Source organism: Aedes aegypti, chromosome 2, assembly GCF_002204515.2.
Source record: "Aedes aegypti strain LVP_AGWG chromosome 2, AaegL5.0 Primary Assembly, whole genome shotgun sequence".
Taxonomy (NCBI): Eukaryota; Metazoa; Arthropoda; class Insecta; order Diptera; family Culicidae; genus Aedes; species Aedes aegypti.
In genome coordinates, this window is record NC_035108.1 from 356,454,442 (window position 1) to 356,471,632 (window position 17,191).

Genomic DNA, 17,191 nt, shown 5'->3' on the forward strand with positions numbered 1-17,191 from the left:
AAAGGAATTATCTAGGAAATTTCCGCTTGGAAAACCAATGATGTTTTTCTTGACAAGAAAGTAGATCCTTCTAAAGATGTCAGGTATTTATTCAAGAGTATCATAGATATTCTTCTGAAAACTGCACAAATTTGTTGGATAATCTTTTTACAATTTTCTGTTAGAAATTTTTTTTGTACAAATTTCTGAAGAATCCAAGGAAAAATGATTCTAAGAATCACTGGAAAAAATTTCGGATAAATGCCTGGAGGTATACTAACAAGAATTTCTGTTACTGCTTTAGTTTTCAGAGGAACATGCTGAAAGAAATACTATTATTACTGCATATTTCTGTAGAAAATTCTTGAGCATCTACCTGACATGTCATTGAAGTAATCGTAGGTTGAAATCTGACTGTTATTCCTGGAGTAATAAGGCGATCAGGATAGAATACTTGGCAAAATACTTGAAGATATTTCATGGTAAGTGTTTAGCAGAATCCTAGACAGTGTCCTTAGACGAACTTTCTGGCTAAGTTTTCAAGGGTCCTTTGAATTTGTGAATTGATTTCTGTAGGCATTCAGGCGAATAATAATAATATGATTATAATGGATCTAACTAGCACGAAGTTCTTTTAATTGCGTTGCTAGTCTTGGAAAATTGGCATAAATTAAACTGAATTATTGTAAATGGGGATTTTTTTATTTCCGTACGGGTTTGGGCCGAAAGGTCTCAGATTTTCATGAAACTTTTTCCACAGGCAGGGCTCATCAATATATGAATAAAAAAAATTGAGAAAATCAGGGTCGCCTATTTTACCGGAAAACTCAGTTGGAATTTTTTTGTTTTCCCCTGACACTACATACTTTGAAAAATCATAACTCAAGAACGAAGCATCATAGAAACAAACTTTTTTTATGAAAATGAAAGCAAATTTTCTCAGGAATCAAAAAAATTAACTGGAAAAAGTTTTCCACAAAATTTTCCATCGTTGAGAAAATTCGTAAAGGAAAGCCGGAAAAACTATGCTCCAATTCGTGTAAAATTTTCAAAGAAATATTTTTGAGAACAGAATTTTATAAATTTCAATCACTGAAATTTTTAAGATGTAATCCTTTTTAATTCCTGCGTTTGATCATAGTTTTGTGAAAAATGCCCAGATTTCTCGTACAAGTCTTTTCGTTCGAAAATCATAACTGAAGTTAAAAGAGTCTCAGAAACTTTTTTTTGTCAAATCGGAATCAAATTTTCTCAAAACTTTGAGATTTTTTGAAATGGAATAAGTTTCCCAGGACATTTTTCACCGTTAAGGAAAATAAATAATGATCACCCGATTAGCTATTCCAGCTTACAAACAAAGTATATTTGAAAAGAGCGATCAATAAGATCCAATCCTAAATATTTTTTAAATACGCTCATTTTTCGTTCCTAAAACATGATCAAATATTGCCAAGATGAGCTGTTTACAAATTCATACATTTTTAAGTTTATAAAGCTTATTTTCAAATTTATAAGTTTATAAACAAAACTACTTAAGAACGTAACAGCATAAAAACAAAGATTTCTTCAATCATAATGTAGGAAGTTTTTCCAGCTACCTGTTAGGTAACTACAAAATTGACAGTTAAATCAATGGGTAGACAATATGGCATTAGGTATTTACCAATTCTGGTTTAAAGCGTTGAAATGGCTTGAGAATCATAAGTTTACCAAAAAACTAACAAAGATCAGTGAGAAAGTGCAAGTGTTGTCAGCTGTATATTACTCGTTATTACCGAAGCTGTTGAAATAGACAAAGTTCAATACTACGAATACTATTCGCTATGCTGTAACCCCTTCGGACTGGACGGCCACAAATCAGTAAGGACAAATTTACGCTCGATTAGCCATGGTCTCATGACCAAGTTTCATTCGAATGGAGTTCGGTGGATTACGGAAAAGATGAATATCTGCATTAGACTGGCCCACCTTAGTATGGGAGAAAAACAAAGTTGTATAATTCCACGGGGCACCCACCAGGATTATTCTTTAGGGTTAGAGGAAGATTTCCTGAAAGTTTCAGCTCATTTGGTCGTTCCATGAGCTGGCGCAATTGAATTGAAGTTAATATGGGATTTTTAGCTCCAACATATAGGAAACAGCACATCATCTCCTGTTTGAGTAAGGAAAATTGTTGATCGCGTTCAATTGAACCCAGAATGTCAAAAGCACTACTTGATAATATAGCAAACAATATTGTAGATGGTTGTATGATGATTAAAATTGATAAAGTTGGTGTTTCAACTATCTGAAGTAGTTTTGCAATATTGCATAGTATTCCTTCAACTTAGCTGGGTGGTAGCCACTAAGCGCATCATAGCCACCTACGACGCTAGGCGAGCTGCGGCACAAGGTGCATGCACATGTGTGACTGTACGGGAGTGCTGATCTAAGCCTAACTTTCAACAACTGAAAGCTTAATGAAAATGAGCTTAAATCCAGCTACAACCTTCGGCAACTATGTTCATTAGCGTATCAACTAGTGAATTTGTCATTCTGGGCTCAATTGAACGCGATTAACTAGTGTACGAGACGAAACAGTGACATAGGGTCAATTTTCAATATATTTGAGACGAATATTCCATACAAGTTTTGAAATGTTTGCGCCAGCTGGGGGAGCAACCAAATGAGTTGAAATTTTGAGAGAGCTTTTTTCTTACCCTAAGGCACATATCTAGGGGGTGCCCCGTTGAATTTTACAACTTTTTTGTTTAAGGGCCAGTCTAATCTGCATGATGTGCATGATTATGATTAACCAGAAACGAAAATCTTCTGGTGTTAGCAACCAAAGACAATCTTCCCGGTTGAAAAAATAGATAGTATCAAGATGAACATGCAAGTTATATAATGAATAATTGAATAAATAAAATAAAAAAATAATCTCACTTGTTCCATAGAAAAGAAAGAATCCCTTTTCAGTGTAATTAAAAATTGAGGCAGAAACAGTTTTTTTCAGTTTTTCTTAGCGGTGTAATTTTTTATGAAAAATATCATCCATTCCGACTTATACTTCATTAAAACCAATCCCATATCTTTTTTCCAGATGTTTGTTTTTCCGATGCTTCGATTGAAATATGGGTTTTCAAAGAAAAGGCTTATATGGTCATTTTCCACAAAATTGGCCATAACTCAAAAACGAAATAAAAAGTACATTCCATAAATTTCAGCGATTAAAACTTATGAAATTATCTTCCTTAAAATTATTTTTGAAAGTTTTCCACTAATTGGAACATAGTTTTTCCGGCTTTTCCTTACGAATTTTCTCAACGGTGGAAAATTTTGTGGAAAACTGTTTCCAGTTAATATTTTAAAAAATTCCTGAGAAAATTTGCTTTCATTTGCACATTTTTTACAAAATTGGCCATAACTCAAAAACGAAAAAAAAAAGTACATTTCAAAAATTTCAGCGATTAAAGCTTATGAAATTATCTTCTCAAAAATATTTTTTTGAAAATTTTCCACGAGTTGGAGCAAAGTTTTTCCGGCTTTTCTTTACGAATATTCTCAATGGTGGAAAAAATAGTGGAAAACTTTTTCCAGTTAATATTTTTTTTTTATTCCTGAGAAAATTTGCTTTCATTTTCATAAAAAACTTAGTTTCAACGATGCTTCTTTCTTGAGTTATGATTTTTCAAAGTAAGTGATGTCAGAGGAAAACAAAAAAAATCCAACTGAGTTTTTCGGGAAAATAAGCGACCCTGAATTTTTCTCAATTATTTTTTTTATTCATATATTGATGAGCCCTGCCTGTGGAAAAAGTTTCATGAAAATCTGAGACCCTTCGGCCCACTTTGTACGGAAATAAAAAAAATCCCCATATGTTATGCTTTTTAAAACTATTCAATTATTGATAACGATTCTACGTAAAATTTTTACCTGAACTTGATCTGAGAAGGATCAAATTAGTAAATGTTACTTTGCCTTTATTTCCTTGATAAGTTTGATTTTCAACAATTATTCTTACAGCTAATATGGTCGGCCAAGGGCCTTTCAATCTTGGTTTTGTTATTTTGATTTTGGTGTTTTGAATGTAATGACAATACGATCTTAATCTTCCAATTTGGCTCTTTGGAGCGCCGCACAGTGGCGGGCCTTTATATAAAGGTCGGACAAAACTTCAAATACGTCCAAAATTGCTTGATAATGGTAATCTATTAACTATCTTGGATACCTGATATTATCCCGTTGGAAATAACTGTCAAATTGAAAATTCGATTTTCTAGTGGAGTTCGTCCAATTTTTTTTATCCAATCGAATAAAAAGGCTATTATTACAAAAAAAAAATGAGTTGTAATGCAGAAATGTGTGCATAAACCTGAACTAGAGATACATATTTAGTAAATTCAATAAAATTTAAATCGTGTTATGGCACATTATACTGATTTGAATGATGAAATAAATAAATTATAATGAAGGATGAAAATGGATTTTCTACCTCTAGGGCCAAAGAAGGGCAAGAAAAACTGTTGCATTTCAGAAAGTAAGGATGACTTGCTGCTTCATAGTGAATGATTCATTTTCCTGAAACACTTCATATAAAACGGACGAAGCTTTTAAAATTTATCAAAATTTCAGAGAAAGATTGCGATAAACATTTTTTGTTACTAATAACAACTCAATTTGTTAAAAAAAATGTAATTCTAGTCAAATCAAAGGCTTAAGGTCATGCTTCCAAATGAAACCTGTTGAGCTTAAATCGGTTAAAATTTCGTTAAGATACAGCTGTTTGAAGTTTGATAGGTAAACCATACTAGATAAATTTTAAGCAGTCCAATTTTGCGGACTTTCTCGCACTAACGATGCTGTCAAAAAACGAAAACAAAACAGATCACTCTCAAATTTTCAGGAACCGTTACCGAATCATATAGAAGTCCATAAAAATATTTACAAGTGAATTTGAAAACATGAATTTTTGAGGTTTTGTCCAGCCATGCTCCACTGTGCGCCGGTTTATAAATGTTACCATGTTTTACGGTACCAATTATTCAAGAAATTCTTGCCAACTTCCTGGAGGAATCCTAGAATACAAATCAGGAGGAATTTCTGGGGAAATAATTTAAGAAAAAACTTGTAAGGTTTTGATGAAGCACCTATTATCCGTTATTATCAAATAAAAAATAGTCGTCGATTTTTAACGCCAATTAGTTTATAAAGTTCTTCTACACCTCTGAAGCGATTTAAAAAAAATCGTCAGGGGAAATTTTGAGTGACGCCATTTTGAAGGTGTAACCGTCAAAATCGTTGATTTTTAGTACACTAACATTATATTTCAATACCGAATGTCTACTCTGGTTGTTATTCATAACATTTAATAAATCTCGTCATGATAAATAGTATATTTCAAACTTAATCAATTGATCATTATAAAACTCATATCAGTTGATATCATAAGTTCAAGTGTTTGAAATAATAATTCTTACATGCATTAAATAAAATGCATGCTATTTCACAAGACATACATACGTTTATTTCAAAGAATGCTTACAGTTTTGTAGTTCACGTTTATCTTTTTCCTGGTTTTGAGTTTTGATTTTGGTTGGTGAATGCTGGGCATGGCATACCATTGCACTATGGTCCAGGAATCAGTTTTACGCGGAAAGATGCATTTTGAGCTTTAGAATGAAACATTAGACAAAAACGGTCTTCTACAAAGTTGTTTGTATTAGTTAAGCCCTTTGTTTGGCGTTATTGAAAATTAGGGTGGACCACATTTTCATAGAAATTGTGTAACTAACTTTCTTATTTGTAGAAATTATATTATACATGCTTCAGCAAAGTTGTAGACCATTCAATTTCAAGCAACTTTGCTTAAAAAAGTTTTTTTGTATCTCTTAAATTGACCGATTTAGAGCTTTTTTCCTACGGTGACATAGGGTGGTCCGAACAAAACTGGTTTTCTGGCTCTAGAGTTTTCAATTCAAGTTTCTCATCAAAGTAGTCTATGAAACACTTTTAGAACTTAAAAAAATACGTAATTTGGTGAGTGAAGAAACTCGCTATCTCCTTCCGTTTAGGAGTTATTGTTGTTTTTCTCTCATAAACATGCCTACTTTGATTGTGAATTTCTCTGATTGGGGCAAACATAAAAAATATCTTTTGACGGCATTCAAAAGACAAAATAAAATTGTATATTACATCAAAAAATTACAGATGTGTTATTTTTGTAACTCTAATAAAATGCCTTGAAAAACAAAGGATTTTAAGTAGAAAAACTTTAATAACTTTTGAACCAAAATAGATATCATCTATATTTTTGCATGAAAATGTGTGTTTTGTTAAGTTCTAAAAGTCGTTCATAGACGACTTTGACGAGAAAATAATATTAAAAAAACTAGAGTTGAAAAACTTTTTTTTGTTGGACCACCCTGCGATGATTAGGAAAAAATGCTCTAGATTGGTCAAATTTTGAGCTACAGAAAAACTTTTTTTGGCAAAGTTGATCAAAATTTCAAGTTCTACCGCTTTGCCTAAGAGCATATACCAGTATTTTTGCAAATAAAAAAGTTGATTATATGATATGTGTGATATTGTGGACCACGCTAGTTTCAAATGACACAGTATGTAAGCTTACATTTTAAGAAACAATTTTGTAGAAGACCATTTTTGTCTAAAATTTTATTTTCATGCTCAAAATGCAAAATAATAAAGAAATACATACTATGAAAATCGTCAAAATAGTTTTAGAGCCCTATGTTTCTTATTTTAGATTTCTCGTCAAAGTCGTCTATGAACGACTTTAAGAACTTAATAAAACGCAAATTTTCATGCAAAAATATTGATGATATCTATTTTGGTTCAAAAGTTATTAAAGTTTTTCTACTTAAAATCCTTTGTTTTTCAAGGCATTTTATTAGAGTTACAAAAATAACACATCTGTAATTTTTTGATATAATATACAATTTTATTTTGTCTTTTGAATGCCGTCAAAAGATATTTTTTATGTTTGCCCCAATCAGAGAAATTCACAATCAAAGTAGGCATGTTTTTGAGAGAAAAACAACAATAACTCCTAAACGGAATGAGATAGCGAGTTTCTTCACTCACCAAATTACGCATTTTTTAAAGCTCTGAAAGTGTTTCATAGACTACTTTGATGAGAAATTTGAATTGAAAACTCTAGAGCCAGAAAACCAGTTTTGTTCGGACCACCCTATGTCACCGTAGGAAAAAAGTTCTAAATCGGTCAATTTAAGAGATACAAAAAAAACTTTTTTAAGCAAAGTTGCTTGAAATTGAATGGTCTACAACTTTGCTGAAGCATGTATAATATAATTTCTACAAATAAGAAAGTTAGTTACACAATTTCTATGAAAATGTGGTCCACCCTAATTTTCAATAACACCAAACAAAGGGCTTAACTAATACAAACAACTTTGTAGAAGACCGTTTTTGTCTAATGTTTCATTCTAAAGCTCAAAATGCATCTTTCCGCGTAAAACTGATTCCTGGACCACTGTGCATTGACACCTCGCGTACCTGAATCAAATAGGGCCTTCTGTGTGGTCCTTAGCCTCCTGTCCAGAAACTCCTATCCCTATCCCCTCCTTGCGGTACTGGCCAGGCTACAACCTTAGGGAAGATCGGGTAACCAACCCCGGTCTGTTCCCCATGTCAGGGGCGGCTGCTCATCGTCCGAGTGCCAGAGAAGGACTCTAAGCTAAACTGCGCACTATGGTCCTTCGAACATTTAGGGGGAATGGTCCTCCGGAAATCTAGGGGGTTGGTGTCAGGCCCTGCAAGCCTGCCTTAAAAAAATCATGCAACGAATAATCAACGAGAGAAAACGAACCGGAAAAATCGGCAAAGACCACAGCGACGTAAAAGGACTAGCGATAGGAAGCTCGGTACGAGGAACTGTAAATCTCTCAATTTCATCGGGAGCACACGCATTCTCGCCAACGTGCTGAAGGACCGCGGATTCGACATCGCAGCGTTGCCGGAAGTATTTTGGAAAGGATCAGCGATGCGAACGTTTAGAGGTAACCATACCATCTACCAGAGCTGCGGCAACACACACGAACTTGGAACATCTTTTATAGTGATGGGTGAAATGCAGAGACGCATGATAGAGTGTTGGCCGATCAATGAGAGAATGGGCAATTGATGATCAAAGGCCTGTTCTTCAACTTCAGCTGCATAGCCCTCACTCCGGAAACACTGATGATGATAAAGACGCTTTTACGCGCAGCTCGAACGCGAGTACGAAAGCTGCCCATGCCACGACGTCAAAATGATCTAAACGCTCAGGTTGGCCAGGAGGAGGAGTTCAGACCGACAGTTGGAAAGTTCAGCGCTTACGGACTGACGAACGAGCACGGCTTACGACTAATTGACGTCGCCGCCTCCAAGAATATGGCCATTCGTAGAACCTATTTCCAACATAGCCTTCCACTTTTTCGACATTATCGACTTCAGGACCTATCATGGCACTAACATCGACTTTGATCAATATTTAGTGATGGTTAAACTGCGACCAAAACTCTCTGTTGTTAACAGCGTACGGTACCGACGGCCACCCCAGTATGACCTAGAGCGGCTTAAGCAACCGGATGTCGCAGCGGCATACGCGCAGCACCTCGAGGCTGTATTACCGGAAGAGGGTGAGCTGGATGAAGCACCTTTTGAGAACTGATGGGGTACGTGAGACGGAGTTGACGGAATATGGACGGATGATATGGACGTTGTCGGCCGAACATTTGAAAAGGTGGCAGACCTGTACACCCGTCTGAAACGCGAGGCAGCAAAAGTTGGATTGGTGGTGAATGGGACCAAGACAAAGTACGTGCTAGCTGGTAGGGCCGAGCGCGACAGGGCTCGTCTAGGTAGCAGTGTTACTATAGACGAGGATATGTTCGAGGTGGTCGACGAGTTCGTCTACCTTGGATCCTTGCTGACGGCTGACAATAACGTTAGCCGTGAAATACGGAGGCGCATCATCAGAGGAAGTCGTGTCCTACTATGGCCTCCACAAGAAGTTGCGGTCAAAAAAGATTCACGCCCGCACCAAATGTACCATGTATAAAACGCTCATGAGGCCGGTAGTCCTCTACGGGCATGAAACGTGGACGATGCTCAAGGAGGACTTGCAAGCACTAGGAGTTTTCGAACTTCGGGTGCGTAAGATGATCTTTGGCGGTGTGCAGGAAAACAGTGTGTGGCGGCGAAAGATGAACCACGTCGTCCAACTCTACGGCGAACCCAGTATCCAGAAGGTGGCCAATGCAAGAAGGATACGATGGGCAGGACATGTTGCAAGTGCACAGCGATTTGACGAGTGTTGGGCAGAATCGAGGATAGTGATAGTGGTCATGAACCGAGTATTGTGGCGTGAAATTGTTGATTCACTGTTATATGTATAGATTTTCACTAAATTAATGAAATAAAGTTTTGTTTAGTCTTACTTTCATAAAAAAAATAAAGTACATATATGCAGTGAAACCTCCACAAGTTTATATTGAAGAAACCATTGAAAATCGACTCATAAAAATGTCGATTTTCAATGCTTCCTTCAATATTGACTCATTGAGGTTTCGCCGTGTATTTTATTATTAACCCCTCTACCGGCAGCTTCATTTTTTACCGTAAGAAAAACATTCAAATCGCGATTTTTTTTTTGTTTCTCGGTATTTTTGCACCATTTTTTCACAAGTTTTCAAAAAAACTCTTCTAGTTTTAGAACTCTGTTCTTCTGATTTTATCAATATTTGTCTTTTCAAATCGCAGTATGGTTAAACTAAATTTTCTGAAATATCTTTTTTTTCTATCTTTACTAACGAGATTTTTAGCTCTGAGCTAGTTTCATCTCGGGACGAACTTTACTTCTCTTCCGAAGGAAGTCGTCACTAAAATTTTAAGTGACTATCTCGGGGATGGGTTTCGATCCCAGGTCTTCGGCGTGAGAAGCGTGTGTTCTAACCCCTACACCAGGTCCGTATCTTTATTAATGCTCTGATATTTACTTTATAAATCAGTTCCACATGTTTTAAAATCATTTAAGCACAAAATATTACTTCAATGGACATTTCATTACATATCAAGCTGTTCTACGTTAGTCCTATATTACCAGAGTGTAATGAAATACTAAAATACAAAATTATCCTACGATCAATAAAATTATACCAATGGAGAGAACAAGTGTATGGGGATATATCAACCACGGGGTATTTTCATTTGATGATAACGGTAATAAAGCTACACCATAAAATTTCTGATGAAGCTTCATGGATCCCTGTCAAAACTTTGTAATTCGATAGACATATCCTTGTAAATGTCTATAGCGTACTTCTGAAAGTCTCTGATAATCCCTTTTAAAATCCTTAAAAACTCCTGAGAACGATTTGAGAACTTACAAGAAACTATAAAAATGCATAGAAAATTAAGAATTTCATGAAACTATTTTGAAAATCCTGGATATCTATATCCTACATATCATATATGCGCGTTACTAGAATGAAAACAAATTATGTTGCTTGGAATTTTTCATTTTGCTTTTGATTGCTTGTGGAGTATTCTACTTACATATTCCAACTCTTAATGGTATTGTCTAAATTCATACTTCATCAATTCTACGAATATGCAATTCTTTTCCTCCCATTTTTCTAAATTTAGAAACGTCACAACTCATTCGCAATTGGATTCTCATTGTTCGCCGAACAACGCACTCTCATTCCACACCAAACACCATCTCATGTAGTCGATATCGACTACGAGCGTTGCATAATTCAAACAACCAACGATTGTCGCTTCCGTTTCCCTGTCAGTAATCACTGTCAACCAGCTTCGATTGCCAAGTCGAGCAAACTGATCCCAGTTCGAATCCGTGCGGAAAACGATTAGACGATTATCTGCCCTCGCATATGTTGTTCTGGGGCCGAGGACGACGATGTCTTTGTCTCCTCAATTTCCGCAATTCCATCAGCCAGTCAATTAACGCCGAGTTGTGCAACGCCGCCCACGGAAACTGCTTAACTATATTCCTCGATGAGATTTTTCGGATAGTTTCTGTACAGGGTTTGAGGTATGCTGCAGTACAGTTTTGAATGCGGAAAAACATATCCCTTCGGAATTGGTTGGCAAAGTTCGGTGGATGGAACGTGGGGAGCGGGGCTTTCATTGACGGGGAACACAGGCTCCAGCTGGGGCCGGCCGGTCCCGAACAGTGTTCAGAATCTTTCCCATCATTATGTCCTTCTACTGCTGCTGCTGCTCTTGGTGAATAGTTCTGTTCGTACAAAGGATAGCCGAGAGAGCACTGCAAGAGTGAGCGAGACGGTCGCTACAATCAGATGAGATGGCACATTCGGGCGACGCAATATAGCTCTGTTCTAAAAATAGATTTTCCATTTTCCATCCTTATTGGAGCATCATCATCCAACAAACAAAGCGAAGCTCAGGGATGTGTGACTTGGCTATGTGTGCGGCCAGTCAGACGTCATAAAAGTTGCGCGTCCCTCGCCACAGCGGGTTTTCGTCGACGTGCACGGGAAAAACACGCACACCAGTAGAGCGCTGCGAGAAGAAGCTTTTACACACGAAACCCGATGTGGACGATGCCGAGTCACGAAGGGCCAATTAACATTGGCGTAGCTAGGATTTTGTCTAGGAGGGGCCAGCGACTCTAAGGGTTTTACAAGTCTCAAGGCTTTACAAGATAAAGACTTAGGGAAAGTTGTCTAATAAGTTAAAGGCTATCATTATTTTAAAACAACGAAATCCAAATTGTGCCACTAGGCGGCGTACAATACAAATTTCATGCATCGGACACGGAGCGAATCCTACGATCTTCAGGTCATCTGCGCAGATTAAACGAGGGTCTTTGAGTACGTAATTGACGTCATTAAAATACAACATAAAAATCAACGGACCCAGATGACTACTATGCGGTATGACAGAAGTGGCCAAAAACTCATTCAAGATAAAGCCTTCAACTGTTACGGTTAGCTTGCGGCTGGTGAGATATGAATGAAGCCATCTTAACACACTGCCGCAGATTCCCAGCCTTTCCAATTTAGCAATTGTTGTGGCGTGATTTACTCTCGAATGCCGCGGACAAATCAGTATATATAACGTCTGTTTGGGCTCGAGTTAAAAAAAACTAATTTGAGTGTAATATTTACTTAGAATATCATAAAATGAAAAACTCTATCAGGTTCTGAAAACAATATGATGGATTACTTTTCACATTATGGATCAAATTGTGACATATTATGGATTATAGTGCAATATCAAGAGTTTTCAACAGCAGAGTTGACACTTAAAATAAAGGTAAGTCATCCTTTCATGGATATGTAGAGAAAGGAATTAGAAATGTATCATATATAATAACAGGTTTTCATGAAAAAAAATGAGAATTTTTCAGTCACACAGTACAAAACATTTCAACGAATGCAGTATTTTTATCAAATACGTAATGTTTATTCTTAAAAAAACGTCAATGAATATTGGAGAAGTAACCCTAATCATCCGTACGCTTCCTTCTTCTTCTTCGTCATTATCTTAGTCAGACGGCCGCTACTGGCCGTCGGCTCCACGCTTAGGGATGCCAGGATCCGGTAAGTTGTACTCAAGGACAAGTGTTCTACCATACAATTCTTTCCACGATGACCGTACAACACGCTCGCGGAGTTCTTGCTGTTTCGACGCCATCTTAGATTGAACTGACAGCACCCGAGCGAAAAGAAACATGCCGCCCATTTTTAGGGAGCCCAGAGAGTAATAGGCCTTTACATGTGAAAGGTCCGTGTTTGCATTTGTTAACATCGGTGCATGACCGGTGCAGACATGGGGCTGTCATTTCCGTAGAAAAACTGTCAAATTACTTCGAGATCAGCTGATTTGAAACGTGAAAGGCCTGTTCACTTGAAGAGAAAAAAATACGCTTTACTTTAATTACAGAAAGGCATTGAAATCATTCTCATTTTTTACTGAATACCCGTTATCTGATATCGCTTTTGAGATCAGTAGCGTAGCTAGGGAGGAGCGGTCGGTGCGGTCCGCACCGGGTCCCGAGCTCCCAGGGCCCCAAAAATACAGTGCGGATTTCTCCTAGCATCGAAAGTTCGACATAACTAGTAAGAAATTGATAATTTGTAAGATTCCAAATAGCAAATGAGCTTGGCAAGCATTAGTTTTTGAGGAGACTTGGATCAGCGAACTCTTGATTACCCCTTATTTTTTATACTTTAGCACTAAGTTTAGAGAGGGCTGAGTGTCCGGGGGATTGTGGCTTTGGGTCATCACAGTATTTGATTTGTAAATTATTTTCCTTATGAGCCTTTGCATGCTATAAAACACTTGACTTTTACTGTGCACCCTGTTTTCAAGTTGCCCGTGAGAGAGACAGCACCAACACACGGCGCACAGTAAAATTCAAAAGAACCAAAGAATTTATGGCACGTACAGAGGCTCATTGTTGTTCAATCGATTGCACGCCTGAGATAACTAAACCCTCTTATAGTCGATCGCGGCCCAGATGTAGATGCTTAAGTAAGTTGAGATACCTATTTTGAAGATGTTGAGTCTAATTACGGTTTTGAATTCATAAATTATAACTTCCAATCAAATCTACTCAAGTTTGTAGGCATGGAGTATTGGTGAGACTTTAGCTTGTATACATTACCTTTGGCACGATACAAGTTACTTAATTTCACAAATTTTAATTTTCTTATGGACAGTGACAAAAAACCAATGTTACGCTCTTCATGTTTTTAGGTTCCATAGTGTTCTTTAACTTTGAAAATGTTAATACTTTGATAGGGTTGAACTGAACAAAAAAATTACGAATTTTTTAGAGACGTGATGTCATGGAAGAAAGCCAATATTAGTATCAGCTTCATCTCAAAATTAAACCTTTAGAGATAACTACAGGAATTTTTCCAGCGCTTCTGATATAATGTATACGAATGATTTGATGAAATTTTTTTCAGGAAATATTTTGTGATTTCTCAACGGGTTTCACTGAATAATCCCCAATGACTTCTCTATGAAATTTACTGTAAATCAAACTTCCTTCAGGTATTATTTTTAAATCATCAAAGCAAAATACCAAAAATCATACAAACCCGAGTAGCACACATGTTATAATTGAGGCAGAATAACTCTTATATGACCAGATCAGGTCATATAAGTGATATTCTGCATCGATTATAACATGTGTGCTACTAGGGGCCCAGATAGCCGTAGCGGTAAACGCGCAGCTATTCAGCAAGACCAAGCTGAGGGTCGTGGGTTCGAATCCCACCGGTCGAGGATCTTTTCGGGTTGGAAATTTTCTCGACTTCCCAGGGCATAGAGTATCTTCGTACCTGCCACACGATATACGCATGCAAAAATGGTCATTGGCACAGTAAGCTCTCAGTTAATAACTGTGGAAGTGCTCATAAGAACACTAAGCTGAGAAGCAGGCTCTGTCCCAGTTGGGACGTTATGCCAGAAAGAAGAAGAAGAAGCTACTAGGGAATTTATGTTCGGGTGACGTTAGTATCCAGCTTTTTAAAACCGCTAATGGCTGCCGCAAGCAGGCTCGCTTTCTGGTAGGGATCGGGCAATTTGACGTTTGGCTTGGGTCATTTCTATTGAACGGACCCAAGCCAAATGTCAAGTCGTTTGATCCCTACCAGAAAGCCAGGCTATCCGCGGCAGCCATTGGAGCTCGTAAAAAGCTGGATATTCTCCAACAATCCTTTGAAATACGAGCATTTTTTTCCAAGAATTCGCTTAGGAATTCTTTTAGCATTTTTCGCAGATTTATTTAGAATCAAACTAATAAACAAATTCAGGGAATTTCTTCCTTCATGTACAGAATATTATGAGAAATGTCGCCAATATGTTTTTTCTAGAAATTTCTGGAAGCAATACGTTGGGCGTAAAACCACTATAATATAGCTAATATTAATCTAATCGTTGCTATCCAGCTTTTTACGCTAAATCTAAATCAGCTAGGGATTCACTTGATTTGTTTTGCAGCTACACAATTTTCGTATTCATCTTTTTATATTTACATATCTTATTTTCTTATAATCTCAAATATTTTTGTATGATTTTAGTTAATCAATTATTAGGATCCATTGCAGCTTATTTAGAATGAACAAATTTCTAGACAATTTTTGCATAATCGTGTTAATTGGTGAATGTGGATAATGAGCACTTTTTTTCGGAGCAATGCACTTTAAACTGGCAACCAAATTGTCCTCAGATTTTCGTTTTTTTAATGAATTGCCTTTAGAGAAAATATGTTCAGAGGTAACCCGGAAGAAAATGAAAACCTTGTATAAAAACCAGCTGCTTTCACTAACAAAGTTTCTTAGCATGGAAAGCAATACATACGATAAGTCGACTCTTTTAGCGTCAAACCATTCAAAGGTTATTTTTAAAATGATAAAAATCAGGTAAAAGGAAAGGTATGTGCTTTTTAATGTTAATGTACAAGAGTCTATGTCGACACCTAAAGTGACGAACTGTTCATATTTTGTTAAGTCAATTCATTTAAGTAACATTCCCACCGTTCTCATAATATATAGATGTTCCATAATATGTTTTACATTTGAAATAATGGCATGAAACGAGCTCATCAAATTGATCATCATCCATCCATGATTGAAAAGCTGTAGCCACTTTAATCAGCATAGGGTCAGTGTTCCCTTAGTGGATAGTCCCCTATAGTCGCACTAGTGGCTTTTTACGGCCGTTTTGCTATGAATCTTTTCAAAATATTTTTTGACATGAAGGTCAGGAGCTATTTATCTAAGTACTATTGATACACAGCTTGATTTTGTTCAAAAAATGATCTAAATAATTAGTTTTGCTTAAAATTTGAGCTCCCTTGCGCCTATAGTTAACCTATTGTTCCTATAGTAGCACTACTGAGAGAAACTATTAAAATAATGACGCTAGCGTTATTTTTCGATTTTATACGAATATTTGTTCTTAGCTATGCGGCTATTGGTACATCGACCCTACTTGTTTCACAAAACGAAAATATCACTCCGGCGACACGAGAACCTAAACTCGATTGCACTTAGAACGCGTGCGAATTAAAACAAGAAAAAACTCCGGCGACGCGACGACGCAAAACAAAACACGATTTTTCTAGTGAAGATGACTCGAAGCCAAAACCCAAACCCCCAAGACACGAATCTAGAGTTCCAGACAGCCTCTCAAGCAGAAAACCTTATCGATTGGTCACCACCAGCGAGTGAGCATTTGACCAAGCCCTCAGCCGGATCCGCTGTCCGGCTCTCCAGACCCGTGCACCCGAAAATTTGACGTCCGGCCACGATGCATTTTCACCTTCTGCTTGGGCTTTAACGAAACACTGCCCAGCAGAACGCGTGCAGAATAAACTTTTCCTTTTCGCTATAGACACTTTTTTCATAAACTGCACCAGCCGTTTCACTGATTTCACCAGCCGAATCTAGTAATTTATGAATACGATAAAAACGTGACAGATAAATTTTCAACACATCCGTTCGCGCGCGCTGCCTACTGCGATCCTTTTGATTCTACAAGACGTACATAGCATAAAAAACTACTGCCTGGCGGAAATCCTTGCTACGACCTCGTATGGGTAAATTTTTACCGGCTGAATAATTTTGACCTTTACATTATGAATGCATATGTTGTAAACCTCTGTTTTAATCTTAGCCTGTCTGAACGAGAAGAAGAAAAAAAACCCTCTGTTTAAGGTACTCTCAAATCTACCTTCACACCGGCCCCGAAGCTCTAGCTGTGCCATTGTTTGAGATATATAATAATATATTATATTATATTGTAAATATTTTTACACAAAAAAATCTCTGCTTGACCATTCGGTCGTGACAGTTGACAGTGGAAATAAACAGTTTCTAGTTCAAAGTCTATACTATGGATCACTTGTTGGATCTGCTAATATTCAGTTTTCAAAATCATAAATCAGCAAATATGTTGTCCAAAAATCAATTTTTATTCCATATCTTAAATATTACATATCTTAAACATCCGTTAAAAATTGTGTTGAGCATTTATGTTCTTAGAAAAAAAAATCAACCAAAAGAAATTTCAAAAACATAAAAAATCAGGTATCTGTCGCAAAATATTGAGTTCGATATGCAAATCTCGTTGTAAATGAAGCCTAATATTTGCTATTTTATTTATTGCAAAAACTTTTACCGGAAGACAATTGCCAATGGACCCTCTT